Genomic DNA, 21,703 nt, shown 5'->3' with positions numbered 1-21,703 from the left:
TCAGCAGGTGACGGGACCCACACCTTCGAGGGTTTTTGGCGTTACCTGCTTTCTTTAAACATACGCATGTGGTTTCCTCAGAGGACCTAGTCTTAGGGTCGTGCCCAAAGAAATGCCCACCAAAAACAGGCACAAGAGTGTTCACAGTAGCCTGCCTATTGCCAAAAGATAGAATCACCTGAAATGTATACTCAAAATGAGGTTTCAAAAAAGGTAACTGAAGGCCAGGCACGGTGGCTCACACCTATAATTCCAGCACTTTTGCAGGGCCAGGAGGAAGGATCACCTGCAGTTCAACACCAGGGGGCAACGTAGTGAGACCCCATTGAAAGAAAGAAAGAGGGAGGGAAGGAAGGAAGGAAGGAAGGAAGGAAGGAAGGAAGGAAGGAAGGAAGGAGGGAGGGAGGGAGGGAGGGAGGGAGGGAGGGAGGGAAGAATGAAGGGAGGGAGGGAGGAAGAAGGGAGGAAGGAAGGAAGGGAGGAAGGGAGGAAGGAAGAAAAGAGGAAGGAAGGAAGGAAGAAGCTAGGAAGGAAGGAAAGAAGGAAGAAGGGAGGGAGGAAGGGAGGGAGGGAGGGAGGGAGGGGACGGGAAGGTGAATAACACCTGGTGGCTTCAGGGCTCAAAGGGAACTTGAGTTCGGGACGTTGCTCGTGTCCTCCTATCCACAGGAGAAAGGAGTGGGGAGGTGAGAGAGGGAGGGAGGGGAGGGGAGAAAGGGAGGGAGGGAGATGGCGGGAGGGGACAGAGAGAAGCAGGGGAGGGGAGGGGAGGGAGGAAGGCAAAGGAGGGAAGGGAAGGAGGCCCGGGAGGGGAGGGAGGCTGGCAGGGGAGGGAGGACCCTGGAGGCAGGTTCACTAGCAGGCAGTGAGGGAGAGCACCATGAGGGAACAAAGGGCAGGGGCAGCTGGGTTGGAAAGGAGGATGTCCCTTGGCTGCCTGGAGGGCCCCACGGGTGACCTGGGCACCTGCCACCACCATCTCCTGGAGGAAGAGAGCCCCTCACATCCTAACAGTGTCTGACAGGCTGAGGTCCCAGACCTGGATCCAGGGTCAGACAGGCCTGCAGGTCTATGCAGTGACCAACATCAGCCTCCCGTCCAGGGCCTGGCCAGGTGCCTTTGGCTGGGACCTGGCTGTGCGGCCACAGAGCAGAGGATCCTGGCCAGAGAGACCAAAGGGAGGCAAAAGGGACCCCACCGGGCTCCAGAACCCACCCTGCTCCCTCCACACAGCTGGGCCTGGGCAGGTCAGCAGCTCTGGCTGGAGTCTGGGGGCTGAAGCGAGTCGGGGCTCAGGGCTCCTCCTGCTCTGTTCACTCCTTGGTCCCCTTGAGTGTCTGGTTCCTGCTGGTTTTCCCAGGAGACCCCAGGCCGACTGCAGGAGGCTGGGGTTGGACCCACCATCCAGCTGAGTCCACTCGCCTCCAAGAGCTCTGCTCAGGGCCCTCTGGGTGCCGCTGTCCACACAAGACCGGCTCTGTCTCTGCCTCCCTGCCCGACTCAGGGAGGGTTGGGTCACGGTAGGGAGGCCCTGGGGTGCTCAGAATGAGCCAGTGAGCTTCTGGGCAGCAGGAGTACGTCACCTCCAAGGACCCCTGGCCTTGGCCGCAGGAGGATCAGTTTCCCAACGCTGAGGCCAACACTGTCTGGAGCCCTGAGGAGGCCCCGGTGGCAGATACCAGGACGGGTGCAGCCTCTGCCACCCTCACCTCCCCAAAGCATCTGGTTTCAGACACAGGGAATCGCAGCGGAGGGCCAGGGTCCCAGGAGGATCAAAGGTGGGACCTCCCAGGGTGGCCGCCTGTGACCCACACTGCTTCCAAACCACCAGGGCAGCGTGTCTGCCCCCACAGCATGTGCCACCAGGAGAGGCCGGGCCATCTATCTGGGTTTAATTTGGAAATTAGGCAGTGTTCAAGTTCCATTATGTGGCAGAATTAGCCGCGGAAGCCAGGGCAGCGTCGCGCGTGGGGAATGAGCTATGACTTCGTTAATCAGGGGAGACAGCGCTGGGAACCAGGAGGCCGGAGAGGTCACTGGAGGAAGGAGAGGCTGCAGCCGCCGTGGGGTGCCGGACACCTGGGCTCTGCCTCGCTGCCGGCTGCCTGGTGTGGCGGCTCCCAACTCAGGCTCCCAGCTCTGGCTGGCCCGTCTCCAGGACACTGCCGGGTATGGGGTGTTTGTTCTCCACCCTGCTCCTCTGTCCCTAAGCCAGTCTCCCCTCCTCAGACCTGACTCCATTCCAAGAACCCCCATGCAAGGGGCAGGTGGGCCATCTGAGGGGGAGGATCTGTGCTGGGTGACAGGGGCTTAAACCACCATCTGGGGCAACGCTGGAGGACAGGACAGGACTCAGCGTGTCCGGGGAAAGCTGGTGCAGCCTGGCCCTGAGGGCCTCAGAGGGCAGCACCAGGGGAATCTGAGCCTGAGGAAGGACAGTGACAGGAGCGGGGAGAGAGACAGAATGTGGCAAGGGTGGGAAGTGACAGGAACCACCGCCTCCTCCTGCACCTCCTTCCACGGGTCAGCCTCGAGGGAGGGGCCTCTCCCAGCCTCCCGGAGGCAGGACTTGTCCCCACACTGGGCCTGTGTGTCCCACTGGAAGCAGGACTTGTCCCCACGCTAGGCCTGTGTGTCCCGGCTGGGTTGTGCTGACCTGGTGTGGGCAGCCCCTGAGTACTGAAAGACCCTCACCCATAGGACCCCTGCCAAGGTGGCTTCCCCGGTGCCTGGAGGGTGACGGTCACCTCTGTGCTGTGCCCCTCTCTGGACAGGCCACATGGCCAGCTCCTCCTCCCTGCCCGGTCTGGGTACCATTGGCAAGCTGTGCCAGGACCACCCACCCCAGGGCCTGTGGAGTGGCCTGAAGGTCTGGGTCACTGAGGCTCCCCCTTCTGCAACCTGCTATGACGGGGGAGCTGCTCTGACAGAGGAGGGGAGGGTGTCGGATTGGGGTGGCCTGGGAAGGCCATAGTGGGGACACCTGCACACAGCGGGGACACGGGCACACAGAGGGGAGATGTCCGCTGTTGGAAGACAGAGACAGCTTGGAGGGAGGCAGCCACAGGCCGCAGAGCACCAGGAGCCATCAGCATTGGGAAGGGCCCTCAGGTCCCTGGGGGTGAAGCCCATCCTTGCCTTGGTCTCAGGTTTCTCCCTGTGAACTGTGAGACGAGGGATCTGTTTTCACCTACCTGGCCCGTACTGCTTCCTGAAGGCTCTCTGTGGTGGCTGCTCTGCCTCAGGCTGACCTTTGGTCTGCCCGAGGAAGAAGCTCTTCTTGGGGGCAGGGTCTCTGCAGCCCCCCAGGCCAGCCCCTCTCAGCAGCAGGCCTGCTGCACTGGGACATCTTCTGCTCCCTGAAGAGAGGTCTCTACTGGAGGGGAGGCAGGATGACCCTCTGACTGGGCTGAGGCTGGGGGTTGGGAGTGGAGTGAACTCAGCCCAGAAAGCCCTCCAAGCCCCCTGCCAGTCCTCTAAGGGGAAAGTCAGCCCCTGTGCATGGCCTGGCATTCCACCAATCTCCAGGTGTGTACCCCCACCGCTGGGCCGGCAGGGAGGAGGGCTCTGTGTGCCTGCCACCCCTCCTCCCTCCCCCACAGGCCCGCTAGGGCTTCAGAGGGGTTATCTCCTCCTTATGTATGTGGGTCTTGCCATCTGGCTGCAGCTCCCGGAGGAACTCCTGCCAATTCTCCCCTTTTAGGAGACTGCTCCCCTTCCTGTCACCCCCTCCCAGGGCTTTGCTTCACTATGGATTTGCTTCTATATCTTAGGGTGTGAAGATGCACCTGCCCTGCAGTAGCTGTGCTAAGTGAGTTGCCCTCCCCAAGGCCCACTAGTTGCGGGGATGGGGACCCCTAGGGTTCCAAGGACCAGGAGAGGACAGCGTCAGAGATCAAGCCGCAGGCTGGCTCAGGGCCCCAGGAGGCTGCCTTGTGCTCATACCTGGCAGACGCTGGTGCCCCCGCCCCTGCCTCGGCCACTCCCCGAGCGGATGCTCTTCCCGGGACCTGGAACTCTGGGTGGGGGGGTGTTCAGGCTGCACGGGGAGCAGAACCCTCTGCGTGGGCGGGTTGCACCGCATAAGAGCTGGCAGGTGGTGTGGACACTTTACCTCTACTGCAGTTCTGTAACTTGTTGGGGGCCAAGGAGTGACCGTCTTACCAGCCAGTGGGCCTGGGGAAGCCCCTCCTCCCATTCCAGGCTCCCTCTGGGCCGGGCTAAGGGCTGAGCACAGGTGTTGAGTCTGGGAGTGGAGCAGATGTGACGCGTGCAGCCTCGTGCAGGTGTGGACTTCGGGATCCCTTCCTGAGCCCCTGCCATCGTCATCACAGAGCTGCCCCAGGACCTGCGAGACCAGGAAGCTCCTGGTGCCCAGAAGACCTGCTGGCTGCTCCTGCCATGTTCCCTGCACTGATGCGATGCTTAGCGGGGTCCTGTCAAGAACCCCAGGCCAGGGCTGCAGGGACAGTGAGCCACGGGGCTGTTAGTGCCCAAGAGAGCAGACGGCGTTGATTCAGTGGTGGGGAGCAGCGGGGGCCCCCTCACTGGACCCTCCTGGCCCTCACTGGACCCTCCTGGCCACCCCCCTCCATTGGTGCAGGCTGAGGGATCAGTTGTGATGGTCTCAGGCCCACAGGTGCCTGTGGGGACCACCTGCTCTCAGTGCTCCTGCCCACGGAACACACCAACAATTGCGGGCTCAAACCCTTCACCGTCTCCCACCCTCACCTCTGAAGTGGAAATAATAACAGAACCCCGGGCAACGGTTCTGGTTTGTTTTGCTTTTCATTTTTGGGCTCAGTGAGACTCTAGGAAAAGCTTTGCAGGGTGCGGGTAAGGTGGGAGGAGGGGCTCCCTGCAGGTCTGTAGTCAGTGCCGTCCCGAGGCCTCAGTGCCCTGTGCACCGCCGAAGTACCTCGTGAGGAAGACGCTCTCCTACAGACTCCCAAAGCTGGAGACATCACTGGGGGCTTCCTTCCCCGACTTAGCAGTAACTGCAGGGACCCTAAGCAGGGGCAGGGAGGTGTGTGCCCCTGAGCATCAGCCTTGAGGGGGTCCTTCTTGGCCAGTCTCCTCCTCGCTGCAGGGGAGACCTCAGGGCCCCGGGGACCCAGGAAGGCCAGGGCCTGGGGAGGGTGGCGGTCCTTCCTGGGTGGGGGCTCCTGGGGGGGGGGCCTGGGGAGTGTGGGGAGGGTAGGGGTCCTTCCTGGGTGGGGGCTCCCCGGGAAAGCACCAAGAGGAGAGTGGACATGCGGCACCCTGGCGTTCCCTTCTCTCTTTTCCTTTCAGAACCCACCTTGGGGCAGTGGGGCCAGGACGCCCCCTTCTCGAGTGGTCTCATGTCCTCAGGAGACTTTGCTCTGGGGGAAGGCGGGTTCTCAGGTGCAGGAGAGGAGCTGGTGGTGGTTCAGGACTGAAGGGACTCACGGTGCCTGCTGGCTTTCCAGGACAAGAAGGACGTCCTGGGGGAGGGCACGCAGGGCCCGAAACACCATGAGCAGCGCACTGGGATGGGCTGGGGTGTGCAGGCCCAGCGGGGAGGGGTCTTGGCGGCGGTGGGGGCGGCCCAGTCTTCAGGGATTCTCCCTGCTCCTTTGACCATGGTGGGGCCGAGAGAACTGCCCGGGAGGCACCGGCCCAGCCGGAGCCCCTTCCTGTGCTCAGGAACCTCACAGTCCAATCTAGAAGACATCGTGTTCAATTATTCTGTGAAAAAAGCCAGGGGTTTCCACAATCCAACACCCATTAGCTGATAGTTCAGCACAGATTCTCATCTAATGTGACCGTATTTTATACAAATTATTTCGGACAAGAATTCAGTTCCTTAATAACATTGATCTTCATAAAATTGTCACCCAGCATCTTGTCTAGGGCTCCTGTACTTCAGTTTGAAGTTACAAATCAAAGTGTGAGACGGCTACAGATGACCTTGTGGTCCGGAGCCCACGGCGGACGCGTCGCAGGCCTGGGCTTCTAAGGGCACCATCTGCAGAGCTCCTGGGGCAGCGTGGAACCCATGCCCACGTCCCCCACTGGGGAAACCCTGCAGCCCCCACCCCACGAACCCTCGGTGACGGGCGAGTGCGTTGTCCCTGCCACTGGCCCCTGTGGGTCCACTCAGCTCCTCCCACCTTCCTCCATACGGTTTGGGGACCTGCTGTTTCCCGGACACTTTGGGAAGAGACTGACAGATTCCTGGACAGCGAGGGGCTTCGTGAGTGCCCGCAGACCCCGTGATAGGCACCCGCAGGCCCTTGGAGGAAGATTCATTGTGTGGCTTGCGACACGGCAGGGCCACTGCCCTAATATGTTATCAGGCTTGTTGAAATATCAGTTTTGCACATGGCCTCACACGGCTGCCTGCGGCCCTGCTCAAGCCTATTACTTAATTCTTCTGCCATTAAGAAATCCAATCTCTGATTCCAATAGCATTGGAGGGGGTGAGGGGAGGCGCTGGCTAATAGACCTCGAACCATCTGCTAATTGCGGTTCCTCAAACCCCGAGTGAAGATGAAAGGGAATGAGGGAGGTAATGGAAAAGCACCAAGGTGCCCGGACAAGGCCCAGACAGTCTCAGGCAGTCCAGGCGCTGTTCCTTCCAGCACCCACCGGCTCCCTTTCTGAGCTCAGACACTGAAGTGTGGCTCTGCATACAAGATTTCCAGAGTTCCTCACAGCTCTGCGCACAAAATTTCCACAGCCCCTCCTGCTCTGTACATACAACCCCTCCCCGCTCTGCACACGCAATTTCCACAGCCCCTCACAACTCTGCACACACAGTTCACACATCCCCTCCCACTCTGCACGCACAATTTCCACAGCCCCTCCCACTCTGCACACATGATTTCCACAGCCCCTCCCCGCTCTGCACACACAGTTCACACAGCCCCTCCCACTCTGCACACACAATTTCCACAGCCCCTCCCACTCTGCACACATGATTTTCTCAGCCCCTCTCCACTTCCAGGGGCTTTCTGTCCAAGCTGCTTAAGCCCTAGTGTCCTGCCAGGGGATCCAATGGCAGCTCCACCAGGGAGGGACCAGAGGATGCTGACACCCCTTTCTGCTGGGTGGCTGTGCCTCCTGAACCCTCAGCAGCCTCAACTCAGTGGGGTGGGTGTTCCTTCAAATGCCCCTGCCCCAGATCCGAGACAGCTCCCCTCCTCTCCTCTCCTCTCTCCAGGAGGCCCTTGAAGCAGTCGATGACTTTGTACGGCTCCGACCCCTTGTCCTCCTCCTCCAGAGGGAGGCCTGTTGACAGCAATTTTCCATACCTCAAGCCCCTTTATAACTGAGGACATTAATTTATCTCTCCATCCTGTTGGCTCCATGCTAAGCAGGCCCCAGTCCTTACCCTAAGACGCTTGTGTTGGCCAACGATTCATCATTTCCATCTCTCTTCTGAGCCCTTTCCAACCAAGGGCTTCGTTTTGGTGCACCTTGATGAAGTTGTCCATGATCTCATCAACATCTAATCAGAGCCAAATGAAACAAGGGCAGATTGTATAAGAATAATTCCCAACGTAAATGACCGTAAACAACTAATTTTCTCTGTGATTCAACACACGGCTCCCTCCTCATCCCTTGCAGGGACTGTGGCCTTAGCTCTGTGAATACAAGCGCATGGCTCCCAGCTGTTGCTCATAAGCAGTCTGGCTCCCGTCCAAGCCTGCGTACCTGTTCTGGCTCCAGCCTGATGCTCCCGTTTGTATTACTGGTACCTTTCAAATAAAGGAGCGGAAGACAGTGAGCTGAGCCTGCTTCCCCGCTCTGAGGAAGACTGGAGGGCAGGAGGGACGGACGAGGGCAGGCCCCTCCCCTCCATCGGGCAGTGGGCGCAGCCCCTTCTCTCTCACGCTGTGCCCTGCCCTCAGGTGCTTCTTCTCCTACAACCTGCCTTTAGAGCTTCAGTAGCCCAAACCCTGGCAGCTCCACAGCATCCGCCCAGGCGCACTTGGAAGGGGACGCTGGCTTGGAGTCCTTCTTCCAGCTGTGGAGACGGTCGGGCGCCCTGGTCCCAGCCCTTCAGTGTTAGAGGCTCACAGGCTACGTGCACGGCCTAAGGCACGTGACTCTTTGCAGAATCAAAAAGTCCAGGGAAAATAATGAAAATGACTCTGCTCATTGAGAGGTTTTCATTATTTTTTAGACAAGAACATTGGAGAGAATGTTTTGAAAAACACATTTAACTTTCATTATGGGGAAAATATAACAGGATATTAAAAAGTCCATATGGGAAAGGTGGACCTTCATTAATTTCTCTTTAATTAGCCTCCATTAATTTCCCCTTAATTAGCCTTCATTAATTTTGTCATTAGAAAATCTGCCCATCCGTTTATTCACTCATCCACCTGCTGACTTCCAAGGGCCGGGCTTCTGCGGGCTGTGGACAGCCAGCCCAGGACTGTGGCCAGGTGTGTTGTGGGTCTCCAGCTTCTCCCAGACCTCACGACTCTGGAAGCTGAGGGGAGCCCTGAGGAGGCCACAGCAGATGCCCACAGCAGAGGAGACGGCGGCTTGGGCCAGGATGGTGGCCCTGGGCCTGGAGGAGGGATGGACATACACAGCTTTCAGATGCAGGAAGGCAACAGGAACAGAGCCAAGGCGACCCGTGGGCACCAGCTGTGGGAGAACGGTGAGTGTCGGTGCCTCTTGTCTGGATGGCGGAGGGAGAGCAGCTGGTTTGACATGGAAGGTGGCCGGTTTTCACTGGACTGTGAGTTCTTGAGGGCAAAGACTGCATCCGCCTTGTTCCCGTGTATTCTGATGCTGGCACGAATGACAACAGATGAAATGGAAAATAAGGAACGCTGTTGTGCCTGTGCTGAGTCTCTGGGACCTGAGAAGCTCCCAGCTGCCGTGGCTGTGTGTGGCTGTGGCTCCCATCTGTGGCTGCTCTGTAAGGAGCTGGTGCTGTGTGGCGGGGGCCACAGCAAACGCCTGGCACATTTCGGGAGGTCAATCACCCGCCAGTTTCAGAGAGATGTGTCCCTTTTCTTTGGAATACCCCAGAATCAAAATCCATCCTCTCCACCTATGAGAGGCTCCACCAAGCCATGGGGTCGTGGGACGCCCAGGCTCTGCGACCATGTAATGCAGACGGTCCCTGATTGATGATGGCTCCACACGGAACTTTCCAACTTTCCCACGGTGCAGATATGATACACATTCAGTAGAAACTGTGCTTTGAGGACAGAAATTCTCACTTTTGCTTTCTGTACAGTATTCCATGAATTGCATGACATAGTCCACACTTCAGTATAAAACAGGCCTTGTGTTAGATGATTTTGCCCGACTGTAGGCTGATGGAAGTGTTTGGAGCACATTTAAGACAGGGCTGGCTAAGCTATGACACTGGCAGATTCCACGTGCCCACAGAGTTTTCAGTTTATGACATTTTCCACTCACAAGAGCACCTCCAGGCATGCCCTCTCATAAGTCAAGGAGCATCTGGGCTCCCCTGCTGGACTCCTCACCTAGTGCCACGAGACAGGGTTGCCTGCCAAGGTCTACAGAGCCTCAGTTTCTGTATCTGAGGCTCAGGAAGAATCGGCTGTCCCGAAAGGTCACTGCAAGGCTGGTGCCTGTCACCTGCCGGTACCCTGTCACCCGCCGGCACCCTGTCCCCTGCCGCACCCTGTCACCCGCCGGCGCCCTGTCACCCGCCGGCGCCCTGTCACCTGCTGGTACCCTGTCACCCGCCGGCGCCCTGTCACCCACCGGTACCCTGTCACCCGCCGGTACCCTGTCACCTGCTGGCACCCTGTGGTGCGACTGAGCCGGGACTTGGAGCGCTGGGGCCATCATTGTCATTGGGAAATGGGTCTCAGGGAACCTCCCGCCTGCAATCCCAGCCTGAGGCAGCAGAGACCATGTGCTGTCCTCCCTCCTCCCCTGACGCCCCGAGTCTCCTGCATGAGGCTCCCAGGCCAGAAGGCCCAGGAGGAGGTGCTGGGAACAGATTGGTTCACCAGAGCAGCAGCTCCAGCATGCAAGGCTGGTGAGTGTGGCTTCCTGACAGACGGAGACCAGTTCAGGATCTCAGGGGCATCTGTAGGCTCCCCGCACCGGGCCCAGGACCCAGATAGGGAGCAGCTTAGGATCTCAGGGGCGTCTGTGGGTCTGCCCCGGCCCAGGGCCCAGCAGATGTATGTCAGTCTTTCCATGATCACCGCGAGGGGGAGCAGAGGCACCAAGAGGCCAAGGCATGGGGCAGGCTGTGTGGCTGGTCAGCAAGTCGGGGGAATGGAGCTGGCACCTACTCCCCCCGTTGCTCCATTTGGTCACTGTCTCGATAAAGAGCCTTAGTCATCTGGCTGCAGAGGTTGCCCCCTCCACAGACGAGGAGCCTGGGGTCACAGAGCCTGTGTGTCCTCACCAGATTGTCCATCAGGGAGGGACGGAACGAGGGGCTGACACCAGGACTGTGGGACCCCTGAGCCCAGGCTTATCTAGGAAGGTCCAGGGCTGGCCAGCATTCTCTTAGGTGGGGACTTCCACCTCAACAGTGTCCTGGGAAGGTGGGCATCCCAGAGCAGTCTGAGAAAGGTGCTTCTTCTATCCCTGCAGAACAGTCACTAACCATGCCCTCACCTGCGTTCACCTGGGGCTCTGTGGCTGGCAGGTGCACAGGTGTGACTGCAGGTCAGACGTTTCACCTCTCAACTTAGGATCCACCTCCCATCTTTCCTGCTTCACCATCAAAGGACACCTGCCCCAGTTTGTGGAGAGACCATGGGGATGACCCCTGCGTCCCTTTCACAGGTAGACCTTTGGGCTTGTCAGGAATTTCAAATGCGACCTGGGCCAGGGCAGGGCGGCCGTGCTGGGGTTCAGAGGCACAAGGCTGTATTTCTCCAAGAGACAGAAAGGCTTCTGAATAATAGAACACAGCCCCATGTTCTGTGTGTAATTCATGGGTCATGTGGGGGAAAGGGCTGGAGGGTGGGGCTGCCGGGGCCCCTGACACGCCAGAGCACAGGTCTTATCAGATATGTACATTGAAGAATTCTCTGTATTAGTTCAATTTGCAGCCTAATTCAATTAGCTTGTTTCATCTATATTCTTTGACCTTTTTATTAAAAAAAAATGAAAAAAAGAAACCTTGTTTCTTTCCCCGCTGGTTTTATTTTAACCATGATGTAATTTTTCCATTACTTTCTGGCTGTGCACTCGCTCTCTGGGCACAAGGATCTGGGAGTAACTCCCCAACAGGCAGAGGCTGCACCAGGTGCTGGGGGCCAGAGAACAGGCCAGGGGCTGGGTGTGTGGCGCCACAGACCCACCCCTCCCCGACACCCATCAAGGCAGCCACCCACACCCCCCTCTCTCCAGGTGTGACCCTGTGGCCGGTGACCTGAGCCTCTGCCTTTCTGCTTGTGTGGCTTGGAACACCCAAGGGCTGCAGGTGGAGGGGCTGCCCTGCCAGGTCCAGCCCAGGTGACTTACAGGACTGGGGGCTACTGGACAGTGCCCATGGACAGGATATTGTCCACTGGGCCCCAAGACATTCCCCAGACCACCGATGTGTCCAGGCTCCCGTTCTCTGAGATTTGGATCCTCCAGGAAGCATAAGGACACTGTGATCTGCCCTCAAGCCTCCAAAATTGGAGACATAGGGACCTGGGGTTGTGCACAGGGCATAGAATAAAACCTCAGTAATCCACACTCAGGCCTCCAAAGCCCCAGGGCCCAGCCCTTGTCATCCCAGACACCCTCCCTGCTGGTCCTGACATCCTAGCTCAGAGCCCTGGCACCCCTGGCTCCCTCTGCCCCACCTGTGGGCTGCTCCGGATCCTGTCCTCTCTCTGCATGGGCCTCCCCTCCTCAGAGGGTCTTCCTGTCCCACCCCCAGCAACACCTGTGGCCTCCAGTCACTGGCGGACTCACCCACCTTCTGTCCTTCTTCACTTTCAAACCTTTCAGGTTTTAAACATGGTTTTGGGTTTTGCATGTTGTACTTTGCTCACTGCCTGTTTCTACCTCCCAACTCCCCTGAGGCAGAGGCCCCCTCTCATGCACTCCTTATATCCCCCAGTTTTCCTTCAAGGGGTTGCCGTGGACCTTGGAGCCCCAAACTTGAAGTGCATCCTCTGCCAGGGTAATGCCAAGGCTTGTGATGCAGCTCAAGGGGGTGTTCTGAGAATTGGGGAGCATCAGTGCCCAATTCCAGGTGAGCAGTAAGCATATGGCCTCCTCGGGAGCAGGGAACGGCCCCCCACCTTTCCAAAGAGCGTGGTGTGGGATGGGGAGGGAAAGATTCTGCAGAGGAGACGCCTGAGGAACATACCTGAGCCGGGTGACGGGGTCAAGCCCGTTGTACTGAGCCCTGCGGATGGTCTGGGCCCTCCGAGCCGGGTGACGGGGGTCAAGCCCGTTGTACTGAGCCCTGCGGATGGTCTGGGCCCTCCGAGCCGGGTGACGGGGTCAAGCCCGTTGTACTGAGCCCTGTGGATGGTCTGGGCCCTCCGAGCCAGGTGACGGGGGTCAAGCCCATTGTGCGGAGCCCTGCGGATGGTCTGGGCCCTCGCACGGTGTGAGGAGAACGGCCTCACCTCTGATGTCCTGCTGCAGAGAATACCTATAACCCCAGGCTACTCATAAGAAAAACGTCATGCTAATTTTAATATAGGGACAGCCTACTCAACCCCCCGCCCGCACGCCTCTAAACTGCCCAGAGTCCAGGTCATCAAAAACAAGGAAAACCTGAGAAACTGTCCCAGCCAAATGCCATGTGGGAACCTTGGTGGGATCCTGGGCCAGAAAAAAAAAAATGACATCAGGAAGGCACTGAAAGTGCTGAAAAAGCCAAGCCCCAGTGGCTCACACCTGTAATCCCAACACTTTGAGAGGCCGAGGTGGGCAGGTCAATTGAGACCAGGAATTCAAGACCAGCCTGGCCAATATGGTGAAAACCTGTCTTTACCAAAAATACAAAAATTAACTGAGCGTGGTGGCGGGCACCTGTAGTCCCAGCTACTCAGGAGGCTGAGGCAGGAGAATTGCTTGAACCCAGGAGGCGGAGGTTGCTGTGAGCCAAGATCACACCACTGCACTCCAGCCTGGGTAACAGAGCAAGACTCAAAAAAAAAAAAAAAAAAAAAAAAAAAAAAAAGCCCTGAAAATAGTATGAACTTCTCTTAATCAATATAGTTGAACTTTCATATGAATATTGGTTAATTAACTATATCCAATGTGTACCAGTAATGCAAGATGTTAATAACAGGGAAAACACGGTGTGGAGAGATGGAAACTCTATACTACCTTCACAACCACGCCTATACATCCAAAACCATCCCAAAATAAGACGTTCATTTAAAAGGTGTAGGCACAGATGTGTTTATTGAAATGCCACTTATGACCAAAGGGGATGGCATCATGTCATGGGAGGCCTCATGCAGTGAGGAACTTCAGGGCCCTCAAAAAGAACTCCCAGTCGTTCACCCACATCCAAATTACATTACGCTTTGGCTGGAAGATACAATTTGTAGATTCTGTAAGGAGATCATCACAACTCTACAAATATGCGACATCTGGAAAAATGGATAGAAAGAACCACGCTGGCATATGCCCCATGCTATTTCCCAGGACTTCTGCATTAATTAGTTGGCGGAGAGATGAGTGCACACCTGGGCAGGTGCAGCCCGGGACAGGCAGCTGGAAGGGCGACTGCAGGCAGGTTTCCCCGGCAGAGGCTTGTGGTGGCAGGAGCACGGGGCAGGCAGCTGGAAGGGTGACTGCAGGCAGGCTTACCTGGCAGAGACTCGTGGGTGCAGGAGCACGGGGCGGGCATACCATCCCAGAGCAGAGCTACAGGGAATCCGCATTCAATTGCACGCCATCCAAGGCTGTAAATCCATTGGCCTCATTTTGCTAAACAGGCAGTGGCCTTGCAAAATCTGAGCTTCGGAGCTGAGTGTGAACATCCAGGCCTCAAGATGAGGTTTGGTTTTGACACCATTCCAGGAGCCACCCACTCTTTGGAGCTGGTGCCAGGAGAAGGCGGCAGAGCCACCCCGTGGCCACCAACAATGGGCTATCGCTGCGCCCGTCCTATTAGCAGGCACCAGCCTTCTCTGCTCGGAAGATTAAAAATTTTGGGAGTAAATCCAGGTCTTGTCTGACATGACATTTTGAAAGCAAAAGCTCAGAAACTTTTGTGCTCCCTGGTAATAGGATAACATGCTACAGTAGTTACAGTAATTGCCCAGCGCTCCCCTCTGCCTGCTGGACTCTCCCTGTGCTGCCGGATGCAGGCTTGGAGCTGCTGCCAACACTGGAGATGAGCCCCAGTGGGCAGCAGGTGGGATCAGGGCAGAGGGCTGGCTGGGAGCCGCCATCATTCAATGTGAGTATCATGAAGGAGACGAAATGCCAGCTGCCCTCTGTTGCCTCAGCAATCTCCCCGCAAACCTGGATCTGGGGCCTGAAGCCTCAGCATGAAAACCACCCCATCCGAGCACCTGCCGAGGGGAAGGCCGAGGGGAGAGGTGGCAGGAAGGAGCTTCATGCCTCCCAGGCCTGTGGCTGGACAAAGGCCTCCTCACACCTGGGCGCCAGGGTTCCTGGGTTCTCGTCTGGGGGTTGTTGGCAGCAGGTGGGTTTGTCCACAAGGTCGCTGTACCAGGAGATGGGCTTGAGGGATCCTGGTGACGCATAAAGCCCCTAGCACGGGGGCAGCGGCCTCCCTGTGATGCCCCACAGGTCCACAGCACGGCCATGTGGATTTTGAATGCAGATATTATTACAAAGTGGCATCTGGGTCCAGGCTGGGTCCTGGGTTTGGAGCCCAGGACTGCCCAGAGGAAGTTCAGGAAGGGCAGGTGCACGTCCAGGAGTACATGCGAGCACCAGACCCCTGTGTCCCATGGTGCACACGCCCCTCACCTCTTGGCCACAGGGGCCACTCTGTGACGAGTGAGGATCAGGACACTTGCGACCTTCTTGCTTTGATGCAGTGGACAGAGTGGCGGGGGGACTGTGGGACCCCAGCAAGTACCAGCTGCCGTCTCCTCTCGGGCAGGAAAGATGGCAGCAGAGACCTGTGATCAGAAGCCTGGAAGCTTCCGGGAGAGGGTAAGGAGAAGCCAAAGTGGAAGCCCTGGTCGGTGTGTAGCGGAGAAAGGCACAGGGGAGGTGAAGAACGTGACCACAAGGCCCCCAGGCTGCTGGGAGCCCTGGGAACGTGCAGACTGAGGCACCCCAGTCCCTGCACAGTTGTCTGGACCCGAGGCTCCATTTCTGACACCTCCTATCTATCTCCAGCGTGGTGGAGGCTTCAGCCCCCAACAGGGGGACGGGGTACCCGAGAGGGTCAGGGAGCCCGCTGCACTGTGGCGTTCGGTGGATGGCTCGGTCACTTCCACCTCAACAGCTCCCCTTTCCTCCCTAATCACTAAGTCCTGTACGTTTGTGTTCTATTCTCAAAAATCCCAAATTCCTGCTCTTCTGTCCACCCCACAGCCCCACCCACAGCCGCACCCCAGAGCCCCACCCACAGCCCCCACCCACAGCCCCACCCACAGCGCCACCCACAGCGCCATCCACAGCCCCACCCCCACAGCCCCCACCCACAGCCCCCACCCACAGCGCCACCCACAGTGCCACCCCACAGCCCCCACCCACAGCCCCCACCCACAGCGCCACCCACAGCACCACCCCACAGCCCCCACCCACAGCCCCCACCCACAACCCCCACCCACAGCAACACCCACAGCCCCACCCACAGCTCCCACCCACAGTCCCACCCACAGCTCCCACCCACAGCCCCCAGCCACAGCCCCCAGCCACAGCCCCACCCCCACAGACCCACCCCACAGCCCCCACCCACAGCCCCCAGCCACAGCCCCACCCCCACAGACCCACCCCACAGTCCCCACCCACAGCCCCCAGCCACAGCCCCACCCACAGCCCCACTCACAGCCCCACCCCCACAGCCCCACCCGACAGCCCCCACCCAGTCCAAGACCCGTCCCCTCTCCCCAGATGCCCCAGCTGTAGGCTCTGTTCCGACCTCACTCCAACATTGACTATTGCACCTGAGAAATGTCCTCAGGACTTTGCAAATTCCATTTCCTTCCTCTGGCTCCCCTCCCAACTCCGCCAACCAAATCCCCTGCCTGCCACCCCTATGCCCCACCCCACAGACTCCAGCTCGGCCTCTGGCTCTGCCCTCACTGCCCAGGCTTTGGGAGCCCACCCAGCACCAGGCTGGACCCGTCTGCAATTTGCTTCCAGGGCTACCTGCAGCTGGATGTGTGCCAGTCACCATCCTGGGCTTGCAATGACTGGGCCGACATCCGTCTGCAGTGAGGGTGGATACTGTCCAAAGACAGGAGACCGTGCCTCCCCTAATGCCCATCCCCACCACCACACAGCTGGAATGGAAGCTGGTGCTCCTGTGAGGAACCTGCAGGGCACTTTCCTTGTCGATCCAGGAGTTCAGGGGCCAGGGAGAGTGATGCCAGGAGGGAAGAATCAGACATCATTCTTCAAGGGCAGGGAGCACACAGGGATTTCTGGTCAACCCAGGAAAAGGCCCCGAGAGAGACACTAGTGAGCCCTGGTGAGCATCCCTGTGCCTGCGAGGGAGAGCCCAAGGCACATCCTACCTGTAGCTGAGCCTGTGCCTGCAAGGGAGAGCCCAAGGGAGGCCCTACCTGTAGCTCGGCTGGTTGGCAGGCAGGAGCTCCTGTGAGAGGCTCCTCCCCCACAGCACCACCTTTCCAGCCTGCATCGCGCTGGTCTTTCTTAAAACCTTCAGCTGCTCAAGAAACTTCCACGGCGGCTGCTGACCCCTCGGGAATAAAGTCCAAACTTTGCAGCCAGACCCTCCGTGTTTCAGCGTCCATCCTCATGCCCGGCTGTGATGTCCAGGCCTCTGCGTCCTCCCTGTAGTGTTAGGCCAGGATGTCCTCCTGAGCCCACCAGCCATGGTAAAGTGCCCTGTGCTGTTGATGGGAGGATGGATATGGAGAGAGATGATGATAGATCCAGGCACAGACACAGATACCTCAATGATAGACGATGGATAGGTATCTCTCTCTATATAGATGATGGTAGATCCAGGCACGGATACACAGATACCTCAATGACAGACGGACGATGGATAGGAGCCTATCTCTGTATAGAGATGATGGTAGATCCAGGCACGGATACATAGATACCTCGATGATAGACAGATGATGGATAGGTGCCTCTCTCTGTATAGAAATGATGGTAGATCCAGGCACAGACACAGATACTTCAATGATAGACAGATGATGGATAGGAGCCTCTCTCTGTATAGAGATGATGATAGATCCAGGTACAGATACACAGATACCTCGATGACAGGCAGACAATGGAGGGATGCCCCTCTCTCTAAATATGTACACACACACACATACACATATATATGTACACAAATGTATACAAATTATACATATATATAATAAATATGTGAGGACTATGAGTAAATATTTGCACTTCTCATTGCTAATCTTTCAAAGTTTGCTTTGGATTAAAAGAACAAAAAGAGTTGTCCAGGAGCAAATGACCAGACACCTGCGTCCCTCCCAGCCGCAGCTGATCACAGGACGCCTGTCAGGGTGAAAGTGTGCAGGACGTGCCGCCAGTGAGCCGAGCCAGCCCCGCCAACCGAGCCTCCACAGAAGACCCTCCAGGGTTCCAGGACGGACACTCCCCATGATATCAGCCCCGAGAAACACCGAATTTCACAAACCGTCCGGGGACGAGGCACGTCGACTTCGGCGGGTGAAGGTTCTTTCCCGAAGCTGTTTTTCATCTCAGCGAGCAGTTCTCAGAAACACTTTGGGTGGCTCATCTGGGAAGTTTCATCTGCTCGCTTGGCAGCTCTTCTGCATCTGACAGCGCAGCACAGCCGGTCACAGGATTGACACTGCGCAGTTTGAAACCGTCTGAATGCTGCCTTCTTGGAACATATCAGAAACCTGCAAAGTTAGTTGGTAGGAAGGCAATGACAGCAACACCTCTAGCTCCACCGTGCTGCACATCTCCATGAGAAAACTGGAGCACATCCTTCCAAGCTGCTGGTGACCCTCAGGATGGGTGAGGATGCTCTCGGCCTAAGAATCCCAGCCAGGTTCAGCCGAGGGGAGCCCCTTCCTGCTCCCCCGAGGACCTACTGCTTTGCTGTTTGCCATCAAAACTCCCCGTTCACGCTGGAAGGAGGTGAGGGTGATGATACTGGGCTGACGCCAGCAATGGTGCAGCCCTCAAATGACCTTCGATGTGGGAGGGCCACGCTAGTGTCTGTGGGGAGCTCCCTAGAAGCCAGGCTTCTTCCTTCCTCTCTCCTCCCTTCCTCCCTCCCTCCTTCCTTCCTTTCTCCCTCCCTCCTTCCCTTCCTTCCTCTCTCCCTTCCTCTCTCTTTCCCTTCCTCCCTTCCTCCCTCCCTCCCACCCTCCCTCCCTTCCTTCCTTCCTTCCTTCCTTCCTTCCTTCCTTCCTTCCTTCCTCTTTCCTTCCTCTTTCCCCAAAGGCTTATTAATCACTGGCTGTGTGTGAACATCTGGGCCCTGGCCATAGGTCAATAAACAAAACAAAGTCCCCCTGCTCTGCCAAGCTTGTGTCCCAGGGTGACAACAGCAGCACCACTGATGCCTTCCATGAGCCTCCAAGCTTGGTGCATCTCAGCACAGCTGGACCTGGCCCAGGCTGGTTCCTCTGGCCGTAGACCCCCTCCCATCTTCCACACCCTCTGAGCTTTTCAGCAGGTGCTGCCTGCCATGTTTCCGTGTTTCCGACACTTTTCGGACCTACGTGAAGAGTGCAATGCAGGTGACGTCTATTTGTACAAAGACCATGTAGGCGCCATGCAGGTGCCATTTTCTGCACTGGAACAGAGGCAGAAGCTTGGAGAGGTAATGGGGCAGGAAGCGGGTGTGGAGGGGTAACCAGGGTAACGGGGGCGGGGAGGGGGTGTGGAGAGGTAACAGGGGCTGGGAGGGGGTGTAGAAGGGTAATGGGAGTGGGCAGGCGGTATGGAGAGGTAACCGGGGTAAGCGGGGTGGGGAGGCGGTGTGGAGACGTGCAGAGCAAGCTCCATACAGTGCAGGCACCTCGGGCATCGGTGGCTGCTGTGGGACAGGGACCGTGGGAAAGCCGAACAGGGACGCCTGGACTTCCTTCTGGGGTCTCCAGGTAGGAAATGACGCCAATTGCTTCTAAATGGCGTTATTGTAGCAGACAAAGACTTTTACATCTCAAAAGGGAACATCCTTCCCACCCCAGTCCTCATTTATACAAGTGTGACCCGTCTGTGGATGGTGGATCTAGCTAAGATATTGTAGACAGGACCCTCCCTGCCTGAGTCCAGGTCAGAGGCTCGTCCCTGCTTGGGGAGATGCTGCTAGGACAGCAGGGGCGGTCAGAGGGCTGCAGGTGGCGTCCGAACCTGCTGAGTGAGTGGGGTGGACATTCTGCTGAAGGGACATCGTGCACCCTCGGGTGATCCAGGGTGGCTTCCTGGAGGAGGTGGCACTTAGTTGACTGTTGTGGGACAAACAGAGGAAGGTGGAGAGGTGTTATGTTCAGCCATCTCTCCCCCGTCATAGCGCTCCCTTCAGAGGATGTAGAGCAAAGTTGTGAACAGAAGCTTTGAAACGACTTTGCAAAGAAAGTGGAGAGGAGCTTCCTCGGATGACTTCTGTGCATCGTCATTGCTTCCTGAGTCACACAGGACGGCTATGATTGCCTTGGCCAAGGGGCCCAGCCCGGAAATGGCAGCTTTTGAATTTTACCAGAATGTTCAGATGAGAGATGTTTGTGACGAGATGGCATCTCAGAAGCAGGTAGCTTCGTTTCCTCTGGTCCTGTAATGAGTTGATTTACAATGGCTGCATGTCTTGGACCAGTTTGGGGGAACTAGGGAGACAGAGGGTCCATTTTCTTCACGCTTTAATTAAGAGTTATTTACGTGGGCACCCTGCACTTCTAAACTCGGAATGGAGTCGGATGGGACCAATCCCGGTGACATCTCATTGATGTTGTCATCAGGGAAGAATTATTCAACCGAGAGGAGCCATCCAGACAACTCAGCTTTGCCCTTTAAGCAATGGGACTCTCCTCCCCAACCAGTGCCTTTTTCTCCCCATGAAGCCACCTGGGGAGTCGTGGAGAAGGCCTGGCTCCCTCTCCCTCCTGATAGGACACTGCTTCTTATTACCCACCCCAGTCCCTACACTGGCAAGCGTGGCCAGGCCGTGCTGGCTGAGGACCTGTCTTCACGGTCCTCTCAGCCTCCTGCAGCCACTGAGCAGACAGCAGTGTGAGGAGACTGGAGAGCAGCTCCCAAGGGCCCAGTGTGTGCAGCCCCAGCGTAAGGCTCAGGGAAGGCTGTGGTCAACAGACGTACATTTCCTCCATCCCTGAGGCCGGCCTGCCGGCCTCACCGACCTCCCTGCAGCTTGGGGGAAGGCTTGACGAGTGCGACCTCCTCTCCCTGGACGCTATGGCACGCTCCTGCTTCCGCCTGTGGAACGGAACGTTCCTTTGTTCCCTGCAGTTTCCTTCCAATCCTTGCCCATTCTTGTCAAGTCAGGAATCTCCGATGTTCCCTGAAGCCATTCAATGGCTTCTTTCTCCTTCCTGACCCACCTGGAGGAATGATCACAGCAGGCTCCTTTTCCATGTGCCCTGGTTCCTAGGTAGCTGTACCCCTGTGCCTATGTGACCCCATGGCTGACAGCTGCTCCGAGATGCATCACCCGGCACTGCTGGGCATCACTGGGCATTGCTGGACCCTGTGCCCTTGGAAGCCACATAGGAATCACCCAACACTACATGAATTCTCTGGGTGTGTGTGAAGGAGGGCCTGTGAGGCTGCAGTTCCCCAGGGCTGGGGCTGCCAGCACCCCTGAGCCTCCCAGTGGCTCTGCTGTGGGAGGGGTCTCCCACCTCCTGATCTGCCCAGGAGCCACTCTTTCCTCCTCTGGCGACTGTACCTTGCTGCTTTGTTTTATCATTATAGACTGATGTGGTTTGGATCTGTGTCCCCACACAAATCTCATGTGGAACTGTAATCCCCAGTGTTGGAGAAGGGGCCTGGAGAAGGTGATTGCATCATGAGGGCAGATTTCCCCCTTGGTCCTGTTCCCGTGATAGTGAGCACATTCTCATGAGATCTGGTCGTTTAAGTGTGTGTCTCTCCCATGTGGCCTGCACGCTCATCTCAGGGACAGCCAGAACTTCACATCTGCAGAAACAATAAGGACATTACAATTGCGTATCAGTCAGATATTGCCAGGATGATGCTACATAACAACCATCCCCAATCTCAGCAGCTGGTCAATAACCTATTACTGCTCTCAAGTCTAAAACTCAGCTAAGCAGTTCTGGTCTCAAAATTGATTCCTGAGTCTGTAGATAGCTCTGCTCACCTTGACTGGGTTCTCTGATATGTTTGGGGTGAGCTGGTCTCTACTGCCTGAGGATGGCCTTGATCTCCTCCTTGCGTCTCCCGTGTGTATCCCTCCATCAGGGCCAGCCCAGGCATGTTCTCATAATGAGATAGATGGTGCAGTGAGCAAACCCAACTGTGTAGGGCAGTACAGGAGGTGGGTGTGCATGATCCAAACCTCTGCCTGACCCACCTGTGCTAGCATCCTGCAGGCAAAGTCCATGCCACAGCCAAGACCTGGGTCAGCAAGGGAGAGGTCTGCATGGTTACTCCACTGAGG

Source organism: Rhinopithecus roxellana, chromosome 13 (assembly GCF_007565055.1).
Source record: "Rhinopithecus roxellana isolate Shanxi Qingling chromosome 13, ASM756505v1, whole genome shotgun sequence".
In the NCBI taxonomy this organism is placed as follows: Eukaryota; Metazoa; Chordata; class Mammalia; order Primates; family Cercopithecidae; genus Rhinopithecus; species Rhinopithecus roxellana.
Note: the sequence above shows the minus strand (reverse complement) of the source record.